Source organism: Rhinolophus ferrumequinum, chromosome 27 (assembly GCF_004115265.2).
Source record: "Rhinolophus ferrumequinum isolate MPI-CBG mRhiFer1 chromosome 27, mRhiFer1_v1.p, whole genome shotgun sequence".
Lineage (NCBI taxonomy): Eukaryota > Metazoa > Chordata > Mammalia > Chiroptera > Rhinolophidae > Rhinolophus > Rhinolophus ferrumequinum.
Window position 1 is genome coordinate 19,943,834 of NC_046310.1, and position 22,060 is coordinate 19,965,893.

Consider the following 22,060-nt stretch of genomic DNA (forward strand, 5'->3'; position numbering starts at 1 on the left):
TTTTCATAAACACCCAGTTTCATCAGCATATCATTTCCTAGAGTTGGTTTGGTGGAGATTCATTGTCATTTCTGTTTTCCGAGAAGGAAAACTAAACCAGAGATTGTCCAGGATTTTACACTCAATCAAAAACAGAATTATCACCCACCAATTCAGCCACGTGTTTTGTCTACTAGGTATCCCCATGTGTATTGTAGAGAAATCAGGGAAGTAACTGTTGAGACCAAAAAGGTGAGTTCTATCCCCCAAAACTGGTTCGACCACTTGATAGACCTCTCTAGACACAAAAGCTACTTGAATACTTTATACGTTAAAATATATGGTATCATAATTTTTAAAGGTAAATAAAAATCAGTTAAAATATTTTAAAAACAGAAAAACAACCTAAAAGGCAAACAAATGAGGCCTCGCTTAGGGGTACATTAACCCCAAGGGTATCATGAATTTACCATCATTTTTAATTCTAACAGTCAGTCCCAATAAATACACTATTTGTAATACAGAGTTAAGACATATACCACTCACAATACAGCAAATTTACATATAACTACATCTACTAGACAAAAAAAATTATAATGGCTAATATGCTAGATCAGGGGTTAGCAAACCTTCCATTAAAGCACCTGAGAGTTTCTATTTTACAGCCTCTGTTGCGATTACGCAATTCTGCCATTCTAGCACACAGGTAGTCGTGAACAATGTGGAAACAAATGACCCTGGTTTGTTCCAATAAATCTTTATTGACAAGTACAGGCAGTGGGCAGCTTTTATCTGAGAGTTGTTGTTTTCTGATCCCTATACAATACTGTGGGCATATGGAAGAGTTTAAAGACAATTACACTAGTGTTTTTAGTAATATTTTATAATATTTTTAATACATGTTAAAAAGGGGAGAAATATACATATCTCAGTAATCAAGATATCAATCATTTGCTAGTTTGAATTCAAACCAGTAGCCATTTTTTTTTACCCAATCCACCTTTACCCCCTTGAAATAGTTTGCAATTTCCAGGTTGGACTTTAGGGCAAGGCGTCTTTCTAAAGTATTTAGCCAGACAGCAAAACTCTCATCACTGTTGGTAAATAACTCAAAATTCATGACCTGACTCTCAGGCAGCCAATCAACAGTGTTTACAGATTGGTCACAAAGTATTCTGCCATTTCTAAGCATAGTGAGAACTCACACGTGGAGGAGTTTCCCTGTCAGCAAGAAGCTTACAATACAATATATGAGTCAACTGTATTACCTTTATTTATGCAGTGAACACTTGGCATAAAAAGTATGAACATCCATAGAAACAACTGGCATGTCCAGTAAAAAGATACAAAAATGTACATCATAGGGAGGAATTACTCTAGTATTTAATATCATATATATATATATATATATATCATATATATAAGATATATATGCTCTAGTATATGTTAATAATCATTCTAGTGTATACTCTAGCATACATGCATTCTTCTTCAGTAGAAAAATATTCAATTTTAGTTTATGTTATGTATATTTCTACCTAATATGTTTATTCATTGAACTTACAATGCTTTAGAAACAAACGGTAATTTACTTAAAATTCACTTTCCAAGCTTCAATTTAATTGTTATGATGGTAGAAAAATTGAAGCATACTAGTATTATACCACAAAAGCAAAGAAAATATACTGCCATTATTCCACAGTGTCTTTAGTTGCACTGTCGTGCCTGCCTCGATGTCCTGAATTAATTCAAAACATTTTCCTTTCACGGTCATTTTGAATTTAGGGAAGAGCCAGAAGTTGCAGGGTGCCAGATCTGGTGAATAAGGTGGATGAGGACACACCATAATGTTTTTATTTGACAGAAGTTGCCATACCAGGAGCGATATGTGACACGGAGCATTGTCATGATGGAGGATGAAGTAAAGACACTCATGAAAGAGGACTTCCAGAACTGCTTCAGAAAGTGGCAAGAATGATGGGATACGTGTGTTTGAAGCGAGGGGGAGTATTTTGAAAGGGATTAATGACAATGTACCTTTCACTGTAACAATTTTTTAAATTTAAACATTCACTGTATTTTTTTATTTCACCTTGTACGTTGTGGAAGGAAATTACATTAGAGAGGGAGGCAGGAGCAAGAGCAAAGGAGATGCCATCCTGAAATGCTTACCTTACACATACAGGCGCCATCGTGAGCACTTTACTGTTCGAGCTAGTGCTGGGGAAGCAGTGATGAAGGGACGAGGCAAGATTAAACGTGAGAATAAGCGACAGGCTGCTTTAGTAATCAAATCCAGAGATAAAAAGGGACTGAACTAAGGCACTAGTATAAGAATGCATAAAAGAAAGATTAGGGCTATTTAAACGGTAAAATCATCAGGTCTTGGTAATTGATTATATGTGGGGGGTCAGGAAGGAAGAGTAAGCAACTAGAATTTCTAGCTTAGATGATATTGTGAAAAGTTGAAATATGCACACAGAAACTCAAATGGATCAAGTCGAGGAAGATTAAGGAGCTCTATTAGAGATATGTTTGGAGTATCCATGTGGAGAAAAATGCCAGATTGGTAAATCATTATTTTAAAGCATTCTAACATTAGCATGTATTAAATGTGTTCCATGCACCAGGAACTGTGCTAAGCAATTGACATGTATTATTACCTCACTGAATCCTCACAACAGGCCCTACTGATATACACATTTTACAAGTCAGGGAACTAAAGTCTAGTGAGGTTAAGTAACTTCCCAAAGCATAAACAATTAAATAAGTGGCAAAGCCTGGACGTCAAGCCATTAATTCATATTCTTAAATTGTTTCTTAACGACTACCATATCTTTTGATAATAAAACAGCTCAATCGGAAGAATACCACAAAACACCATTGCTTTTGCCAACGCCAGCCCAACAGGACTACTGTTTGGGCTTTGCCATGTGTATAATCAGCAAATGACGTGATCAAGAGAATTGCACTTACTGCAACCCATTAAGAGCTCAAGACATACTTCTGAAAATTGGGGAGGTTTATAAGGATCACGATGTACTCACACCCTCCAAAATGAACATTCTCGTCAAGTCAACATTGCCCCAGTATCTACAACATGGCTGACAAAGGCAAGGCTTCTGGCTTTAACAATACTGATTTGGGTAGAGAAGAAGGGGCAGGTTGGTGGGTTTTCAACCATATTTGAAAATAACAGAGATCGCACATCTTGGCTTCAATGACTATCAACTAAAGACTGAAACACACCCGTTCATAAAAAGGAGTTTGTTTCCCCACTACTTTTGGTGAAAGCCCCTGGATTTTTGGCAAGCTCCACAACTTGGCATTCACTTGAATCAGGGCTGCGAAGATGCAGAATGCGAAGATGCAGAATGAACCCTGGGGCCACATACCTATGTTCTAGAATCAGCAGAGTCTTAGTGGTGAGAAGAGGAAGGCCCCAAAAAGGTCTGTATCAGCCCTAGGTCAACCACATTGACACAACAATTCCCAATCTAGTTCTAGAACCATCTCATATAATTTGCTCCAAAGGACAGGGATCATATTAAATCACCTACATGCTACACACCACTGGTGTAGTGAGATATAGGATATGAAGTATTAAACACTGCGTCTGGCACACACAAATTGTCCAATATATGTATATTAGCCATTATAAGCAGTGATGGCATAGTTTAATAATAAGTAGGGGTGATGAATAAACACTGCCTAATTGTTGAATTTGCCAGTCTTTATTGACCCATTAGGCATTTAAAAAATAAAGTAGAAAATATCAAGTTGAAAATATATTAAAAAAATCTAATTCTGATAATATCACCTCTATTAAAGATAACATAAACTAGTGATCTTTCAAAGAAAAATATTGACAAGATATTAAAATTTTTAAAATAGAAGCTATAATTCAATTATACTTTAGAAAACACTTTAATTTATCCTCATAATAAAGTATCTATAGAAATTATTAGACACGTTTATGCTCACTGAAGGGAACTGTTTCACATATTTAGTATTGCTGACAAACAACTGAGTGATGATACCTTCTATATAGCTAAATAAATTGAAGTAATTACATCTTCCTCATGAAAGCATTTTAGGTATCACTGACATTGCAACTCAGTAATATTTCTCACATTACAGAGAGAAAGTAAGAGACACACAACAGAGAATATTGAGTAACTTCATAAGTTTCCATTGACTAGAAGTGCTAATCTAGGAATAATATATGCATCAATAAGGAATTGCCAAACTTTAATCAAAACAAATTAATACAGAAATGATACCATCAAAGAAACCTAGTTTGACTTTTATTTCCCTTTGAATTTTTTATAATCTCTTAAGTGATTTCTGCTCTCTGTTTACCCTGGAATGTACTCATATTTAAGAAACCAAGATAAAAGAAATAATGAGATTTAATAAAGTACCATCATGCTTATGAATGTTCTTACAATGAATGCATAGTTTTCCAGGCTAGAAATTCATTTAAATGGTCATCATAAATGCCACTCTTGCATATGTTAACTTAGCACTAAGTAAAATGTATGATTTGTACAAAGTTATATTTAATACTTTAAATAATGCAGATTCTTAACTCTAATATACACGCATTGCAGACAATACATTTGTATTGCTCAGTGTGTTTAAGGAATAACTCAGTGGAGGAAAACTAAGATGAGGATACGTTAAATGACTGAGCAAAGTCACACATCCAGTAGCCAATAATGTCAAGACTGTAATCTAAGTCTTCAGGTGTTGTTATGTGTGTCCTTTTTACTATTAAATTGCAAGAGGAAAGATTCTGTTAATTGGTAACAATAATACTTAATGGGGGAGGCTGGGTGGCAATAATATCTGCTTATGCAGCTGTGGAGATGTGAGGGGTCAGGAGCATATGGCCAAATGGGGGCCAGGAGTATGTCCATCAGGTTCCTTTGTGTTTTGTTGGCTATCAAGTCAACCTGACTGAAACAAAGGCACATTTCACAAGACTGGAAGAAAACTGGTTCATCTCCTATACTACTTTTACTAAGACAACACAGGGATGCCCCCGTCACCACTGTTATTCAACATAGTATTGAAAGTCCTAGCCAGAGCAATCAGGCAAGAGAAAGAAATAAAAGTCATCCATGTTGGGAATGAAAAAGTTAAATAAATAAAAAAGTCACTTTTTTGCAGATGAAATGATTCTGCATATAGAAAACCCTAAAGACTCCAACAAAAAACATATAGAAACAATAAAAAGAAATACAGTAAATTTGCAGGATACCAAATCAATGTAGAAAAATCAATTGCATTCCTATATACCTACAATGAAGTTTCAAAAAAGAAATGAAAAAAAAAACACACCACACAAACAATTCCTATTGCAATGGCAACAAAAATAATAAAATACCTAGCAATAAACTTAGCAAATGCATTGGAATCTGGTTGGAATTCTCCAACCAGACTATACGCTTAACACTGCTTTTGCATTTCCCATTATCTTTCTATAAAGATAATATATACTATATCGACTATCCCATGATGAATTTTCCATGCAGGAAACATTTCAATGACATGTTTTCAATTGGACTGACAATATGTAAAAGTTTTTCTGTACTTCATTAAAATATAAACTCCTATTTTGACTTGCTTTCAGTTTGGAACTTTGTGTTGCCTATTAATGAAATTCATTTATGTCATCCATGGCTTACACGTTCTTTATTATGTTTTTGAAGTCCTGAAACATTAATGATTCCTCAATAGAAATGATATTCCTCAGGTTTAATGCCATGCCTATCATTTAAATGTATGTCTTCCCACGTGATCCTGAAATATCTGGGATCCTGACCTAAGTAGAGCTGGCTGAGCTGGAGAAACGGTGAGTCTTACTGTAAAGTAACCTGAAGAAGGATACTTCTCTCTCACCCATCACTAACCTCGTCTCTGTATTCAGTGTTCCCTCTAAAGAGAATTTCACTTACAGACTTGGACAGGTACTTGTATACTATGTCTGTTCTAAGAACTAAAACATACGAAATTTTCTGAGAAATAGACACCATTACACTGCATAGAATTTGGGCTTTTGACACATTTCCTTAAACTGAGTAGTCCTTTAATTGGATGCATCACTGAAATAAAATTTTGAATATTTAAAATTTCATAATAAATAATTCTCATAGTATAATAATTGATGAAGATCCTTGCTTAAATTTGTTATTCTCAAATCTATTTCAGTTGAGTGTAAATGAAACAAAAATAAAGTTTAAAAATACATACTGCCTCTTCATAAAATCATTCCCTGCCATAAATGTTTAAAGAAGGAAATTTATTCACAGAGAAAACATACATTCAAATAAATTTATGGGGCTATCACTTTTCTTTATTTTCATCATATTCAAGAAGATTCCCACTTTGATCATATATAGGCAGACTTAACAATACTCAGGACTTCCAACATGAATTACATAAGACTTTGTTTCCTCTTTAAATCATGCCTGTCCGTACACTTTATAGTAAGAGCTCTGGAAATCACGTAATAGAAAATAGGAAAATGAAACACTCAAATTTCCCATTTCTGTACCTTTAAGGTTTGGGATTAGGCATTTGGAAATATCAGGAGCATTTAAAACACGCTCATGCTCAGCTCTTTGTTCACTTGGAAACGTCCTGCTTTGCTTTGCGCAGTGAGAAAAGGTGCTGATTTGCACCTGAAAAAGTAGGAGTCAAATGGACGAGAGCAACACGGTTTCATTTTAATAGTCCAAGCTTAATTTTAATACGACTTTTAATTCTATTTTAAACTTCTTTTTTTGATCGGGTGCTACTCTGTCTCTGAAGAAATGACAAAACCATTCATTGCCAGAGGCTTTTTGAACATGATATGAAGACTATAAGCTAAGAGAATAGGGCCAGGTTTTCAGGTTTAGCAGACCATACACTCACGTTCTATGCTCTCTGGATCACTCTGGATCACAGTGAACAATAGCGTGGCCCACCAATCTGCAGGTGGGACAGATGACACCTGCAATCCTTTCCCTTGAACCATAATAACACAGATATGGTACAGGCTGCAAGTCTTCACCCTACCCTTCAAAACTTAATGCTCTCCCAAGTCTCCTGCGTATGTATTTTAGTGCCCAGTTCCTAGTTTGGTGTTTAAAAATCCTGGTGATTCTGGAGTTGGGACAAAGCTTTCAGAAGCAATCAACTGCTCTCACCATCATAGGTGCCAAACACACACACCCAATGTCCTTTTATTTATGAAAATACACACAGACCTATCCTGCATGTGCTCAGAGCACAGCCCAAATGCCAGCCCTTTGCCCCAGGCAGCAGGAAGGATGTGGTTTGAAGGACACGGTTGCTTCCTCTGAATGTTCACTTGTTCTTCAAAGACCTCTTGTTTCTACACTGAACTGCTGCACTAATACTTAAATTTGAGATATGCAACTGGGCCATGCCTGAAATCCCACTTTTATTTCACTAAAAATGTCCTTAAAGTCGATAATGCAATACTTCTTCCCTCTTACCTTCAATGGGCACATGCTGAAGGTGTGTTCAGAATCAAAAGACATTTCTGTGAGCTGATGACCCAGTAATTCCTTCCGTATACAAGTCAGCTGCAACAACACAGGACTAAGATCGCCAGATGAAATGGTCAGAATTACACAGTGGCTTGATGAAATCAGATCACTTTGAGTCTAATCCAGGGATAAATATACAGAAAGCTCCAAGCAGTGGAAACTGTAAACACTGTAGAACTGCCCCTGAAACTGGGATACTGGCAGGTCCGTCACTACCAGGAAAACAAATATTTGCTGAAATATACGGCTTTATCTTAGTTTCACCAGAACACACAGGAGGGCTAAATAATCACAAGCTACTGTTTAAAGTGGAAAAGTGTAACAAGCAGAGCAAGGGACTAATTCCAGACCTGCAAACAACTACAGACTCAAAACAAGCAATGCTCCAACCCAGATTGCTAATCCGGCATGCCTGCATTCCTGGAGCGAACCCACTCCATCTCCTCACTCCGGAAACGCTCAGACTCTAGTTAATCCACAGCCCTGTACCCTTGTTATTTGCTCCATTATTCTTCAGTTATCCACTTTTCCCAGTGTGTTAATCTACAGACCGAGTCGAGTACCTTGCACCTCCCAGGAGTCCCAGCTAACCCAGTTATTTCTCAACGCCTAAGAAACACGTAAATGTTTCATCTCTGCAGATTAAGTCTTTTGGGATTTAAATTTACCTCAGAAAAACACTTGTTAGTCGCCTATTGCTTTTTCAACCTTACATACACTGTAGTTTTTTTTTACAAGCCCCCTGCAGAGCTCTTAGCTCAGGAGAATTTGTTCTGTGAGAAAATCGCTTTGGTAACCAGAAAGGTAAACTGCTACGGAGTGATTTCTTAGATTTACTGAAAGTTGACCCTTGTATATTCTCCAACCACTTTGCTTTTTTTCTAATCGGTATTACTATGTGATAAATGAAGTTACTTAGAACTATTGAAGCAGATATCAAGAGAAGGAAAAAAATGGAAATTTGGTAAAAGATTTGATTGGCAACAGCAAACGATAAATACCACCTCTGAGAAAGTGTAGACAATTCTATCTACCAGGTGGAAAATTATTCCCACCCCAGGATTTTAAATAAGCACCTACGTTTCCTTCCCCCAGGTAAAAACAAATAGCTCTTTACTGAAATGTTGTGCCCTGGTCCTTCAGAAACCCCCATCTGGCTCTAGGATGCCAGTAACATTTCACCTTGTGTCATGTTTCATGCTGAGAAGTTTGTATAGCTCTTGTGTAAACCTTGGTCTCGAGACACATTCCAAGCTGAATTTATTTCAAATTCCAAACCGAGTTTATTCCATTCCACTCACTTAAAATTCCAGTTGTGATTGGAAAATATACACTTCATTTACCTTCCATGCAGTGTTCAATGAACTGTCTGTCATGCTTCACCCTGCGAGCTGAATTTCAATCCTGAGTGGGTCTGTATATCAGTTGATTAAAGCTTTGCTTTTATTTGAAAGGAACATTATAACACACACTGTCATCTTTCTTGGCATTTTTTTTTTTTTTTGATACTATAACATGAGAATTCTGGCAAAATAATTCGGTGGTTGCTACTCTTTCCCCTGTACCTGTACCATTTACTTGTCAGAACACACAATCATGCCTCATATGAAGTAGAAACATACGTAGAAAAATTAACTTCCTTATCCTGCTGTATCCCTCACGCTATATAGTCTGCCATGGCTTAAAGGAGATCGCTTGCTAAATGGAGTTAAACAGAGATTACTATCATTTAGCTACAGCAGGACATCATTTCAGGACACGGCCTCCAGGAATGTCCATTTCAGAGGAGAAAGACTAAAACACAAGTAAGGTAGCTGGTTCTTTGTTCAGTGCAGGTGAATTTCCTGGACAAAGTTTAAGCCAGAAATGACAAGTAGCATAAAAGAATAAACCACATCTTGAGAAAGCAGATGATATAATCACACCAACCCCAAAGTTTTGTCACACAAGGATCTTATCATATTAGGTCACTGCTCAGACCTGAAGAAATGTAACTCCAATCCCTGACCAATTGATAATAATCAACGTTTAGTTACTATTTACTAACATAATGGCATATATGTGTGTATGACCCTTAAATTCTGTATTAGGATTTTCCAGTGGTGATGGAATTGTCTGTTTAAAAAAATGTTTTTTCAATTTCTTTCAAAGAAATGGTCCCGACTCTCCTCTGTGATACTGAAATGTTCAGCAAGGCTCTTGTTATTCAAAAGGATATATTCTATGCTTTCCTGGTGCCAGAATAACAAAGTCAATACAGCTCTTTGCATTCAGGGCCAAGGCCTATTTCCTCAGCAGACATACAGGTCCAGGAGAGGGTTAGGCCGTAGTCAGGGCCCCGGTCATTTGCAGTTGAGAAATGAACCAAAAAATGCTTTCTGAGAACCTCACAACTCACCCCGGATCTTACACTTGAACTTTTTTCTTTTTTGGAAGATGTACTCATGGCAGTTATTTTTTTTTTCATGTAAAAACATGAAGGTGATTAAGAACACCTATGACTTTCTGGAACTGAGGGCACTTCAGTTATTGCTCCTTAAAGTTTCATCCCATAACTATCTTCTGGAACTTATACTCTTCAGATATGTTCATGTGGATGGTTAAAGGCGAAGCAAACTAACAAACCTACACCAAGCCAGACACACAAACCAACCAAAACTCTCTGTGCATTCCATGGTTTGGGGAAGCTGACTTCGCCTGCTTTCCACCTTAGCTGCATGTGGGCTCTTCCCTGTGCCTATTAATGTTTTATAAAGTGCGGGCGCTTCATTTAAAGAAAAAAAACAAAAAACGAAACCAAAACCAACCATATAGGACATCAGTACTCCCTGGGTCACTGTCCTGTAAAGCATGCTCTTTTTCAGGCTCACACTATTCAACTGTACCCCATTTCTCCCCACAAACAGCTGCAATCCCTGTGAGCCCCCCCACATGTAACAAAGACTTGGGCACATGTTAAAGTCTGAATACCCAACCTAAGATCCTGGGGGACTTCAATGTCCTTTTGAATGACCCTCCGACAACCTGCCTTACTCAATGTCCTAATCGTCACCTCCCCTCTGCTTCAGCCAATCACACTCACGGCCACCCAAAACTCCATTACCTCTGTACTTGTTCACTTCGTAATATTCTCCAACCAGCACCCTCCATTTTTTCCGCTGTCTCAACAGCCACTAGACTGTTCAACAACCTCATGGAGACCTCGAATCTCTTAAAAGCAGCTGCGTTTGATTCTATTTCTTCTCTTTCTTCATCCTAGACATCACAGTCGATCACTTCAGACATTCTCTTGTCAATACCCCGGAGTTCTTGCCATCCCTCCACATTCTCCTGCAAAACTTCAACCCAAGAACAATGCAGTCATTTTATTTCTGTACTGCTGTGTCTCGGCTCCTAAGTTCTGGAAAAATCCATGTGACTCTGCAGAATGGGGCTGGTATAAAGTCCTGGTCTTCGACATCACTCGAACCTCCACACTGTTCAATTATTCTTCCACATCTTCTCCTTCAAACTTTGTTTTTTCCAATCCAGTATTAATTACCAGCCACCTCTTCCTCATTCTCAGAAAAGCTCCCATCTCCTAATTTACCGATGAAATAGCCCATGAAATTTTATTAACCAATATCACCTGAATAAATTTAATTAAAAAACGAAATAGCCCACGAAGTGAGAACTCATTCAACTTCCTCTCCTCTCTATGAATTTATTTCAACCCAATTTGCTGCCTCCTAACTCATTGGAAGAGATGTATTTTTTCTTTGTCCAACACTCATCTTTCTACCTTTATTCTTGATTTTACCCTCCTCCTCTTTATCTTTTCTATTAGATATTCCATTTTTTTCATACAAACCTGCAGGCTTTCCCAACCCACTGGCTTCTATGCAGTGGTGCACAGAGGCTGGTGGTTGATTATAGGCATTTATTTTCGTATCTACATTCCTTAATATCACACTGATAGCCTGACTTTAGCCATTGTGGAAGTATTTACACCATGACTATGGGCCAAAGCTATAAATCAGGGCTTTTGTTTCCCACCCTGGAAAGCTGGTTTATCAGGACACCAAATTGCACATCAGCCTGTTCAAGACAAAACAAACAAAAACACTGACAAAACTCCTTGCATCTAGCCTCTCTCCTCTTCTAGTTATATTTCCTTCTCTCTTTCCTTTTATGTTCTAACTACTTAAAAAATGTAGTGTGTACTCACTCAGTCATTCACTCCTAACCAATCTAAACATGCTTTCAGTTCTTACCAGTTCTTCATTGATGTTGATATTTCTGAGGTAATCAGTTACCACCTACTTGATAAATCTAATGGATGTTTTCCAGTTTTTGCTGACTTAACCTTGATATTTGATACTACTGGCCACTCTCTCCCATAATTCTCTCTTTCCTTGGCTTCTAGGATATGACCATTTCCTGAATTTCCTCTTACCTCTCTGGCCATTTTTTCTCAGGTTCTTTTCATGGATCATTCATTTGCCCACTTTCAACAAGTTCTTCTCCAGTGTTTTTTCCTCAGCCTCTCCCTCATTTAATACCTTACTTATGGGAGTCTTACTCGATAGTCAGTGGCTTTAACTACTGGCAAAATCCTGATCAGTCACAACATCCTCTCTCTCCCACATCTTTCACATGATGCATTTCCATTGTACAATTGTCCATTTAGATGATCCAAGACAACAGGCACCTGAAACCCAAAAGTCACCAAATTTACCCATCAAATTTCTACCTCAACCTACCACTCTGTGACAGGCACCGGACAAAGTGCTCTGGGACATTATCTCATCTGGTCCTCACAACAATCTGGTATGATAGGTATTATCCTCCTCACTTTAAAGATGATGTGACTGATATTTAGAGAAATAAAGTGATTTTTCTCAGATCTCATTACTCGTATATAAGACACCAAGTCTGGAGACTACATTTGTTGTCTGCAAAGCTTTGACTCATAATTATTAAGATTTACTGCTTTCATTGAGCCTTCCTGGTTTTGATTTTTACTGTCTGTTTGCCATCACTGTCATTGCTTTGGTTTAAATCCTCGTCTTCTCTTGTTAGGATTACTGCAGAAGTTTCTCATGTCCACACACTCAGTCTTGTTTCTCTCTAGTCCATCTTTCACAATGCAGCCAAATAAAGTTTATCAAATGTGCTCAGGACATACACGACTCCAAGGCTTACCACAGGAGTCTGAATATTCCAGAATGCTCTGATATTGTGTTTTCATCTCATTGACCTATTGAGATCACAAGACAAGATGACACCTCTTTTGCTGAGAGGTCAGTTTTTCCTGCTAGAAGGATCATTTGCATAGTCCATTGTGGGATGAAGCTAGTCCTAGGAAAGAAAATGAGGGCTGAGAATTTATAATAGGGCAAGAAAGACATGGTCTTTTTGAACAATTTTGGATGATTGGATCTCAACTTCAACAAGCATCTACATATGTGAAGTAATTCCCATTGGTGAATGTAAGCTGGCCCTCACAAACTGGTAGCATTTTCTAGTTAAGCAGCAATGTGCCTCGTTACAAACTCCATGAGATGAGTCTGGGTTTGTGAGTTCCAAAAGTAGTTAGTTCTGGGTAGTTTCAAGTTACTTTCTAGGTTATAGTTTTCTTCTATTTTCCTTGAACTTCGGTATAGTCTGCTAACAAAACAAACAAACAGACAAACAAAATCCCAAACAAACAAACAAAAAAATTGTCAGTTATCTCCCTGGGAATAAAGGTAGGGTCTTGACCAACTCTTGGGGACAGCAAGCCATGCCTTACAGCAGAATGAACACAAGGCTGTGCTAGATGGACAGTCAAGATGGAAGATAAAGACAAGCCAAGATGCATTTGGGATCCATGAGATTGTCCAAGCCAGAAACCAGAAGTCATTCATCTGGTAACATCACCACCACCTACAGATTTTACTTCCTGAATATCAAACCAGCATACATCTATCCTTTTGCAATCTGTTCTTCATCTTCAGCCAGGACTACCACGAAAGCTTCCGACCTTGTCACCTTGCCCACTCTGGCTCCCTTGCCTCTCAGCCTGTTCTTCACAACTGAGCTGAGCTGATACATTCCAAGCATAAATCTGATCACAGACCCCTGGTTTAAAACACTTCAGTTTCTGCTACTCCTCTTGTGATACTGCCAGAGCTTCACTTCCCCTGAGGCTTTCCCTGCCTGCTGTGCTGTTGGTGAAAATGCCAGCCTTTGTGTATCTTCTCAGTCTGGAGCCCAGGCTTTTCCCACCAGCTATCTAGGCACAGCTGTCTTCTGCCTCTGCTCTTCCCTTCTTACCTTTCTGATCTCAACTCAATTGGAGTTTCCACAAAGAAACTTTCCCGGAACATTCCTGACCAGCTCAAAGCCCCCTATTATCAGCTCTCAGAGCACCCTACACCTCTACCTCTCTTTTGAAACGTTATCGGAGGTGGAGCCTTATGTTTGTGTGATTAGTGATATCTCTCTTTAGCCAGTGACCTCCATGAAGGGAGGTCACACTCTTGCTCACAACTGCACACCCAGCAGTTCATGTCAGGCTAGCTTGTTCTCGTCATGTGAATATTTACGGAATGAATGAATGCATGAATGAATGAATGAATGAATACAGATCTTGGGAATTTTCAGAAGTTATTCAGGTGTGGAACTGGTAGAAGACTAGATTTCCTGCAGGCAAGCAGAAAGCACTTCTAAGAACGGAAGTTAGGACCTTGCCAGAGACATAATCGGATTTAGTAAGCACTGCTGGTGAGGCACCGACAGATGAGTTTATTATTTAGATTATTATAGCTAATGATATAAGAGAAATCTGTTGTCCTACCTGGATGTGTAGTCTAAAGAGCAAAGTTTGAAGCCTCACAGCTACGTGCATTTCCAGTTTATGCTAAGCCTCTCCTCCACATGGAACACAATAGAACATTGTCATGTATGCTGAAATAGGGTGACCACATGATTTATCATGCAAATTGGGGCATGTTTGCCAGTAAAAGGAGGTGATAATAAGAGCCATGCCAGGACAACACAGGACACTGCAGAGGTCCTGCCACATGGAGACAGGTGGTCACCTGAGCTTTAGCCAACACAGCACACCAAAATAGCTAAATGCAAAATTCTCTGTCCATGGGAACCATGACGAAGTCATAGGATGACAAAATCCATTAAAGAAGAAAGCTCCTTAAAATGTGGTACTGGTACTTGGACAAACCGCGGAATAAGGAATGTATCTTTAATAACGCATCATGGATAATATAATTATAACTGCATTAATAATTCTGTATTTTTATCTGGACCTTGTTCTGTTTATCAATTTTATTTGATCCCCACAACTAACCCAACTCAGTTATTCAAGAAGCATGTACTGAGCCCTGGACCTGCACAGTTGCCGGTGTGAAGGGAGAACAAGGTACAGACCATCCCTGAAGCAGCTACAGTTTTAATTATAAGGGAGGTAGCATTGCCATAATTACAGATGAAGAAACTGGACACCCAGGTCTCAGAAATGACTCAGTCAGAGTTATGCAGATGATGAATTCCAGAGCTGGAATTGTAATTCAGATTTCTGACTTTCAGTTGAGTTCATTTCGCTAAGCTGCCTCCCAAAATGGAGATGGCACACTTAAATGTATTTTATGTTCGCGTCTGCTCCGTGCAGAAATGCCCACGAAGAACATTACACAATCTCTGTAGGAGCAGCTTGTGCCAGGCTCCGTGGGCAGTGCTGTACTGCCTGTGTGGACTTCCTTTTTAGGCACTGGCCCAGTGACAGGATTTAAAGGAGCTTTAGAACGGAAACACGTCTCTGATTGGCTCGTCACTGGAGCATAGCCACGTTTAAATCCTTGATAAATTAAACGGCCAAGAGCATGTCCTTCTATTTTATGGTCAAATTTCAATACAGAGGAGTAATGAAACAGTCCAGACATGGTCATTCCACTCTCAGGGAGAACAGACCATCTCTAGCACACGCAATGGCATTATTTGTTCGTGTCATTAACAGAGGAATTCTAATTTATTGATACTATGGAGTTCTTTTTCAGTCTTTAAAAGTAAATTTGTCACTGTTCTCAGGTTTTTAAGGGAAATTATGTTTGAAATTGCAATTAGGGTGTTAATGGCAAGGTGTGATCATGTTCATATTCTGCTACATGCTGGAAAGAGGAGCTTTAATGCTGAGAATTTTTGGTAGTTAATCCCCCGTCTCCTTCCCCCGCCCCCCAAGTTACAAAGATCTCCGGGTTTTCATTTTCATTGATTCAAATCACAGAATTCTATTAGTATGAGGTCTTGTCGATAAAGGTGAATTTTGATTTTTTGTTCAGGTTTTTAAAATAATGTATTTCACTTATTATACAGAAATATTTCCTCAGTAAGACATGACTTTCACACAATCTTTTTTTTAATTTTATTTTTTCTCTTGTTATCTAAGGAGAATTCTGTAAAGGACACAAGGAAAATTAAAATAGCTCACAGATCAATTAAGTAATTCAAATCACAACCAAGGAAAACTGAAATAGAAGACGTCTAAAGTTACCTGAAATCAATCAGGGACCCAGTTAACAGAGGCTGTAAGAGTCAACAAAAGTATTTTTTAAAATACCTGCAAAAATCTTGATCCTAAGTTCATGGCAAAGACGGATAAGATGTGTCATTGAGATAAAAGAAGTCACTCCCTCTTTGGATAGAGTTTCTCTTAAAGGGAGAGCTTCCTTTGTTGGGAATGTTACAGAACTAGCTTGCCAGTGACAAAGGCTGAGATGACAGAGAGCCTAAGCCTGGGAGGAGCTGTGATGAGCGAGCTCTAGGGAGGATCTGGCTGTAGCTTTCAAGGGGGAATGAGAGATGAAGAGTGACAAAGGGAAAGTAGCAGGTGATAGCATTTGTTGTGTTTTATGATGTTCTCCTCAAAAACCCTTCAAATCTTTAAGTCATTAACTAAACACATCAAATTCTAGAGAAAGTCAACATTTTTCAGAAAAATTGGGAAGGGGCTGAGTGATGGGTCTGGGTGCTAGAGTACGAAGAAGAGACACTGAGGTTAGTGTGAAGACCCTGGTGACTGAACAGAAATGAACTCTTCAGCAATTTCCAGGACTTGTCGGGAGAACTGGATTCTAAGAGGATACACAGTTGGATGGGGGTGAATAAAGTTTAACAAATCTCAGAGGAGCAGAAAAACTCCAACTTGCCATCGAGGTTGCAGACACAATCCATGCAGGGCCCCAAAGCCTCCTGGTGTGGAGGGAGAGACAGACGGGCAAGCAATGAAGTAAACGTAAACAGTCTCCCCTGTGCCACCGTGCTTGCATCTGCAAGATGCTATGTGGCCCGAAAAAGGGCTCACTTTCCTACACCAGGACTCTGGCAGGTGTCACAGGGGTGGTGGCATTTTCAGTGGGTTTTGCAGGCTGAGCATGAGTGGTCAAATAATTTTGAGAACTCAGGATAGTATCCTTTCAATTTCCTAAAGGGAAGCCAAACAAAACTGGAAGAAGCTGGGCTTTCCTCCCAGAGGGTATAACGTGAATAAAGTTGGCCCGGAACACACGCAGGTTGTCTGGGAGCTGTAAATGGTGCTGGCTACGTGGCAGTGGAGGGCTCAGAGACACCACATCAAGGCTGTACTTCTCAGAAATACAGTGACAGAGGAGTGATTTCTCAAGAATGAGACCTATGGCAGATCTGTCGCCACAGTTTCAACAACCTTAGTCATTTATAGGGCTACACCACTTCTCAGACGGTCATGATGTATTTTCTTGCATTATCTTTACCAACTCATGTGGAATTACAAAGACTAAGAAACATTTGCCCAACTTAGAAACTTGCAATGATTCATCTTCAAGGATATGAATATATAGTCACATATAGATGATACATAGAGATAAATAGAAAAACTGTTTATCTTTTAGTCTTTAACTGGGCTTTTAAATTGTTTAATTCACAATGGTTTGTTCCTGGGGTTCCATGACAAGTTTAGCAATATTAACCAGTCTTCAAGGTCCATGTTGGCATAAATAAATTGGCATTATAACTATCATAATTGTTTCCTTTCTTATTGGCCAGGGTACAGAAAGACTACAGAATTTATGTTAGTAGTATCTTATAATCACATTTCATGCCAAATACCAATTAATATCATTTTAAATTTATACAATGTGAATATTGTTTTGATACACAATATTGATTTTTTAAAAATACTTAGGCTTTAAACATAAAATAAAACAGGGTAGCTTAGCTATCAATTATTTGTCAGTACTGAAGAACATATTTACATATACCATTTGTTATCTCTTTAAACTTATTTTGAATTTAACTAGAACTTCACAACAAATTAAAAAAATGCCTCATAGATTAGAGAACTCTTAAAAGCCTGTTCCTGACAACATTATTTCCAAAAGCAGCCAATAACAGGTTAAATGGATCTGTAAACCCTTCTCAGCAGTTCCATGTCTATAAGGACTCTATTCATTCATTCATTCATTCATTCATTCATTCATTCATTCATTCATTCTTCATTATTTCAGCCAATACAGAGTCCCTACCACATAGCCAGGACTGTTCTAACTTGGGATGTATGGATAAAATAGTCACTGATTAAAAGGAATTTTTTCTAGTGGGAAACACAAAATTGCACCAAAATTAATACGGTAACATTAGCTGCTTTACTGAAAAGATAAAGCATGGTACGTGGGTAAAAGGAGCAACTGTCAGGAGCATGATCATTTTAGATGAAATAGTACTAGATTGGTGCAAAAGTAATTGCGGTTTTTCCAATTATTTTTAACCTTTTAAAACGCAATAACATTTGCACCAACTTAACAAAAGCCGCCTAAAGGTGACGACCTTTGGGCAGACCCCTGCTCACCAGGAGCAGTAAGTGAAAGTGTTCCAGAATGTGGGAAGGAGAGAGGAAAGGCCTGGGGTGGCAACAGCCTCACATGCTCAAGGAGCTGCAAGGTCAGTGTACTAGGTCTGAGTGCTAAAACCTTTGATAAATACTCAATTTAGTTGCAGAACAATGGGAAACCAAGAGGAAGCATTTTAGTTTTAAAGATATGCCAATAACTAGGCGGGACTTAAAAAAGAGTACATTAGGGGTAAATTTTTTTTTAAGGTAATTTCTCACCACTGTGAGTGAAACAATTTATTTTCAAGTGCACTTTATTTCTAGTGCGCAGAAACCATTTCTGTACCCAAGGTGGAAGAAGAGCTTGGAGATTCATGAAAGGTCTTTCAGTAATTAACCAGTTAGCTCTTTGCCTCTGAGGAATAGCTATCTTCTTAAGTTACCTTGCATATTTCATAAAAGGAATTCAACTATATATCTTCCTCTCTTATAAAGATTCATTTTCAGGAAGTATGCAAAGCCTTCTTTGCTTATTTTTGCTAAGGCCCACAAAAGAATACCTATTTGGGTATCCTAAGTTCTCAGAAAATTGATTCTGTCATTTCTTCATGGAATGTTTAATGCTTACATTGCAGGTTTCTTTTTTCCCCCAAAATCACACACATTTATAGCAACCCACCAAGACATCTGTATAATTTGAAATATGTTTTCTTTCTTGGTTCTGAGAAGTAGAAACCTTAATAATCCAACCTCAGAAGCTGTATTCCAAGGGAACACATAGAAGATGAATTCTTAGCTATAGAAGAGGGAACTCATAATAGTTCACTATCATTTTGAAATTATTAAAACATTGAGAGTATTATAAATGCCCAATAAATGGAGACATATTTAACTAGAAAGATATTAATTAGAAAGACTATTTTCTAAAATATTATATATCTAATAATATCATAGTTATGAATCTAATGAAGCAATGTAAAAGTCCACACATTATGATGGGAAATTTACTTAAGGATTGCAAAATATGATATACAGGAACTCCAGCGCATACTCTGATTGTATATAGGAAAAAGGATAAAAATCTTAACAGCTGAGTGCAGTTATAAGTATTTTCTCCTATTTTCTACAAAGCTGTGTAATGTTATATTGCTTGCATTGGTTCTTTTTTGTGTTGTTATCTGGCTATTTTTTGATCCATAAAATAAGGTGTTATTCCATAGACTTGAACATCCTTCAGGTCACATCCACTCCCATGTTCCAGAATTACCACATTCAGATACTGCATTAGTCCACCTTCAAGGAGACGAGTACTTAATGAAATATTCCAGAGTGTTTATTTACCAAGCGAAAGACAGATTGAAGGAAATGGCTAAAATGGTATACATAAAGGCAGTCAATGCCTATAACTGTATGAAAGATTGTTTCAAGGACAAGGATACCCAATACTTTCTAATATGAAGTTATCCCAAGGTATTTTTATTTTCAAACTATGCTTAAGTTTCGATACCGAGTCAGGGATAAAGTAGGATAAGTGAAGGTATTTATTGATTTTTTTCTACATTCTGAACAGAATAATTGCTGGCAAACTCTGTTGCCCAAAAAATGTCTACTAGAATTACAGAGGACAAAACCATATTAAAGCTATAAAGAAAGGAGGATGTCTTATTTACATCCTATTTCAAAACTAATGCTTTCGTGCCATTACATATCTTTGTAGGCCTAATATTATACATCTGCTTAAAAAGTTTAGACTAATTTCTTAAGTTTTCTTCCAACAAATACTGGTGTGTTCATTTGAAAATGTAGATTTTATTTACTTCCTAAACAGATACCTCGTTATTCAGAACATCTAGGTTTGCAGAAGTAAACAAACTGAAGGAAACTTTACAGGAACGATAGTTCCCAGTTTTGCTGAGAATCATCAAGTCCGCAACAGCCATGGGATTATCCATCAAGAGATTCAGACTTCGTGTTTTTATTATCCAGCTAATTTCTTTTCAACTTATGAATAAGATGGCAGTCAATCTGTGCATAAACACATGTTTAAATCTAAGGAGAGAAATGTCTGGAACCCTTTTGGTTATGAAAAATAATTCATAATAATGAAAGAGATAATTAACACTTATTGTGTTCTTTACACAGTTTGTTTCATCTAATCCTCCAAATATGACATATTCATCCCCACCTTACATAACACATTAACCAAAGTTTGTAAGACTAGTGCACTTGCCCACAGCCACCCAGAATACAGCTTGTGGAGCTCACGTGCAAGGCTGCTGCCAGACCGTGAACTCTTTGCTCGTTCCACTACCGTCCACTGCCTTCACTTTTCTCACAGAGGTTGAAAAACATCACTTTGTTTTTCACATTTTTCTGGGAATTTCTTATGAAATAAATGTAGTTTTGGCATGTGCCCCTTTAGCATTTCCCTACAGCAGGCATGGATACATGTGTGTAAGCCTGTGTATGTCTGCATGTGTGTACACATGTAAGTAGAAGTCTGTGCATGCCTGCGTGTGCACACGTGGGAGTTTTAAACCTGTGCATACCTATGAGTTACACGAGGGTGTAACTCTCTGCATGCCTGTGTGTGCACGTGGTGGGTGTAAGCCTGTGCATAACTGCATGTGTGCACACGTAGTGCATGTCAGCCCATGCATGCCTGTGTGTGTGCACCTGTGGGTGTAACTCTGTGTACACCTGTGTGTGCACACATGGTGGGGAGATGTGTGTGGCAGAGAGGGAGTAACATTAACATTTCTTTGTAGGTGTTTAGTTTCAGAAAGGTGATAGAAATCTCTCCAAATTCTGCTTCATGGTGAGGGCATTCAACCCCTTCAACACCCCAAGGAGACAGCCAATCCAAGGCAGGGGACGGTGCCCAACGACAGGTCAGTGATCGAGTGATGTGGGTGGGGAAACGGTCTGCACACTGGGCCCTGGAATGTTCTATCACGTTCAGGTCTCTCCATGTCTCAGAAGCTGAATGAAGGTATTTTTTCCCTCTGTGAATTTTCCTTCCATCTCCTAATAAATTAAACAAACTCCTCATCTCAGACTTAAGACATTTAATTCCAATTTGTCTGTTATCTCCCATATCATCTACCTCTATCAGTCATCTCACAACTCTGTACCCTAACTTTGTAAAAAAGCTTATTTAGTACCCCAAGTTAATCACCTTGCACAACTGGCCATTGAGCTCTGCTGCCAAGAATAACATCTCTGTTCCTTATTGTGAACATCAAGGCCACTTGGTACATATAGTGGATCTCTTTTCCAGCTGAATTGTCATTTTCTTTCCTTTACATAGTTATTATGGGTTGATTTGTGTTCTGCCAATTAACATGTTGAACTACTAACCCCAAGAACCTCAGAATGTGACCTTATTTGAAGATAGTGTCTTAATAAAGATAATCAAGCAAAAATGGGGTGATTAAGGTGGGCCCCAATCCAGGATGTCTGGTGTTCTTATAAAGAGTAGAAATTTGGACACACAGACGGGAAGAAAGCCGTGAAGGTGAAGGCGGAGAGTGGAGGGAATGCATCCACGCGTCAGGGAACCTAAAGATTGTTGGCAGCTGCCAGAAACGTGGAGAGAGACAGGAAACAAACTCTGTTCCAGCCCCCGGAAGGAACTCACCCTGCCAACACTCTGATTTCAGACTTCTACCCC

The 22,060-nt window shown here is 38.3% G+C and overlaps 1 protein-coding gene across 2 annotated transcripts in view; it reads right to left on the reverse strand.

The window, feature by feature from the left end:
• CHRM3 (cholinergic receptor muscarinic 3) overlaps nucleotides 1–22,060 on the reverse strand; it is a 210,093-nt gene that overhangs the window by 159,704 nt on the left and 28,329 nt on the right. Inside the window, exon 1 of one of the 2 annotated variants that reach the window (XM_033099340.1) lies at nucleotides 7,491–7,523. The exons of the other annotated variant lie outside the window; for it this stretch is intronic. The gene's annotated coding sequence lies outside the window, so the exon portion shown is untranslated. Of the gene's footprint in view, nucleotides 1–7,490; nucleotides 7,524–22,060 lie in introns of those variants that run through there. 2 annotated transcript variants of the gene reach the window in all.